The sequence below is a fragment of the Micropterus dolomieu genome, linkage group LG20 (genome assembly GCF_021292245.1).
Source record: "Micropterus dolomieu isolate WLL.071019.BEF.003 ecotype Adirondacks linkage group LG20, ASM2129224v1, whole genome shotgun sequence".
NCBI classification, from domain to species: Eukaryota; Metazoa; Chordata; class Actinopteri; order Centrarchiformes; family Centrarchidae; genus Micropterus; species Micropterus dolomieu.
In genome coordinates, this window is record NC_060169.1 from 819,524 (window position 1) to 821,728 (window position 2,205).

At 44.5% G+C, this 2,205-nt stretch overlaps 1 protein-coding gene across 1 annotated transcript in view; it reads right to left on the reverse strand.

The window, feature by feature from the left end:
- The window catches only part of LOC123959243 (serine/threonine-protein kinase BRSK2-like), a 50,629-nt gene that overhangs the window by 46,366 nt on the left and 2,058 nt on the right, over nucleotides 1–2,205 (reverse strand). The window lies entirely within an intron of this gene.

A 2,205-nucleotide genomic window follows, 5' to 3' on the forward strand; every position in this document is an offset into this window, starting at 1 on the left:
AGAGGTTAAATGTAGTAGTGTCCAGATTAAGTAAACATACAAGGCAACATTTTCATTGAACACATCTGAAAAACATTCATTCTCAATATAAGTCAGATGTTTTCTTCATTATCTGCTCACTGCAGCATGACTCCTGTTTAATGGTTACGCTTAGGACACTCAAAAAGCTTAGTTAGGGAAAGATCGTGGTCAATGCTAACTTGAAGCAAGAGATTGGGAAGGGTTTTTAAACTGATCCAAAACCACCATCAATAGGTTCTGTGGGTGCACAGGAGTCCAGGTTATCATGAGAACCTCTGTAGATTTGTCATCTTCCTGTGCCAAAGCCAGAAAACATGGATGGGATCAGCGCAGCTGCACAGGTTTAGGAATGCCAGCGGAGCCCTGTCGACAATGTTAATGTTTGTTATTATTCAGCTCAATCCCCCCCTTGGATACAGGAGTCAGCAGAAGTGTGGACTCACAAAAATGATGACTTTAGACTCGAATTGACAAAATCAAAGAAGACTTGCGACTTGACTTTGACTTGAATAGCAATGACTCGTGACTTCACTTGGACTTTTGACTCGCGCTGACTTGACACTCCCCGTGCCCGAATATAAATTATGATAGAAAAAATGGCACAGCGCATCAACATAGCTCCATTAGACTCGAGCGTGTGGCTTCCTCCAGCAGGAGGGAACAACCAGCGACCCACCCCCGCTCCGGTGCCTACAATGGGTTGTGTAGCAGGCCTACTACCAGCGCGCTGGGAACGGTTCCTGATCGTTCCCTCTGGCTGGAGGAATTTTACGCATAAATCATGCACAACAGCTGTGGGCCTGACGCACTAAATTCCTCCACCTCACGGAGAAAAGAAAGGTCAGGTGGAAAGAGTGTAGAGAGACTGCTGCAGCTGTTGCGTGAAGCTGCTTCCACCAATTATAAAAACATAATAGCGCCGGGTGCTGTTTCAAAACCACACTCGTTTTCTTTTATAAATCCAGCGCACCCCTTTCCTTCACAGTCCCTCCCTAAGAGGTGTGTTCAGTGTTGCTTTACCTGATCGGTTCTTGTAAAATATCCAATGTGTCTGTGTCTTCTAACGTCAGAGCGATTTGTAGTTTTCTCACCGCTGGTTTCTGTCACTGCATCTCCAGACAAAACACCACGGTTTTATTTCAGCGTTCTGTAACGTAACTTCGTCAATTGAATAGTTCACCTGTCACCTGCTCCCCTCCGAGTACACACACACACACACACCCCTCAGTGACCCATCCGTCACCCAAAGCTCAACTTGGGGGAAACTGTGCTGCTGGCGTCCTCTTGCACACTAGATGCTGCTTCAAGTTAATAATGTCGGATTATTGTTTCTTATTTCATGGGCTATTTGGGATTTTTGAGTAATGCATATATAGTAGCCTAGTTTTTACAAAGAAAGTATTACATTTCAGTAGTTAATGTTTCCTAAGGCAATGAGTAATCCTGTTAAATAATTGTGATCTCAATATTGACCAAAATAATTAGCAGCCCTACATGAACATTTAATTTAATTCATGAAATTTGTTGTGTGAAACTACGGCTCTGCCTTATTTCTGTACAGGCTAACGCTTCATTCAATACATTGTTTTATTTTTAACTTGAAAAAACTTTGGTGAAGAGCGCCTTATGACTTGTTTAGGACTCGAAACTCAAAGTTTAGGACTTCACTCGGACTTGCCACTCACGATCAGTCTGGACTTGGGACTTGACTTGGGACTTGTTGGTCTTTGACTTGAGACTTGACTCGGACTTGTTGGTCTTTGACTTGAGACTTGACTCGGACTTGTTGGTCTTTGACTTGAGACTTGACTCGGACTTGCCACTCACGATCAGTCTGGACTTGGGACTTGACTTGGGACTTGAGTGCTAAGACTTGAGACTTGACTCGGACTTGTTGGTCTTTGACTTGAGACTTGACTCGGACTTGCCACTCACGATCAGTCTGGACTTGGGACTTGACTTGGGACTTGAGTGCTAAGACTTGAGACTTGACTCGGACTTGTTGGTCCTTGACTTGAGACTTGACTCGGACTTGCCACTCACGATCAGTCTGGACTTGGGACTTGACTTGGGACTTGAGTGCTAAGACTTGAGACTTGACTCGGACTTGTTGGTCTTTGACTTGAGACTTGACTCGGACTTGCCACTCACGATCAGTCTGGACTTGGGACTTGACTTGGGACT